Source organism: Carlito syrichta, unplaced genomic scaffold, assembly GCF_000164805.1.
Source record: "Carlito syrichta isolate Samal-C Ts95f unplaced genomic scaffold, Tarsius_syrichta-2.0.1 Scaffold303569, whole genome shotgun sequence".
Taxonomy (NCBI): domain Eukaryota; kingdom Metazoa; phylum Chordata; class Mammalia; order Primates; family Tarsiidae; genus Carlito; species Carlito syrichta.
The window spans coordinates 21,235-21,837 of NW_007247665.1; positions in this window are offsets into that span (position 1 = coordinate 21,235).

Genomic DNA, 603 nt, shown 5'->3' on the forward strand with positions numbered 1-603 from the left:
CGGTAGCGCATGCCTGTAATTCTGGCTACTCAGAAGGCTGAGACGGAAGGATTGCCGGAGCCCAGCAGGTCGAGGCTGCGGTGGCCGGGAGCGGCCACTGCACTCCAGTCAGGGTGACAGAGTGAGACTCCAACTCAAAAAAAAAAAAAAAAATTGGATGTTAAAGACACATATTTAAGCACATGTACATGGGGATACATATGTAAACTAGTCCTAGTCATAACATTAAAGAAAACAAAATTATAAAATAAGAGTTATACCCGGGCTCGGTGGCTCAGCCTGTAATCCTGCACTGTTGGGAGTCTGAGGTGAGTGGATTGCCTGAGCACGTAGGTTCGAGACCCACCCAGGCAACTTAGCGAGACCTCATCTCTACAATAAATTAAAAAAATTAGCCGGGCATGGTAGCACATAACTATAGTTCCAGCTACTTGGAAGGCTGAGGCGGAAGGATCACAGGAGCCCAGCAGGTCAAGGCTGCAGTGGCTGGGAGCATCCACTGCACTCCAGTTTGGGTGACAGAGTGAGACTCCAACTCAAAAAAAAAAAAAGAGTTATTAAGCAATAAGGTAACAATTAGAAGTTTAATATGTTTACCAATAC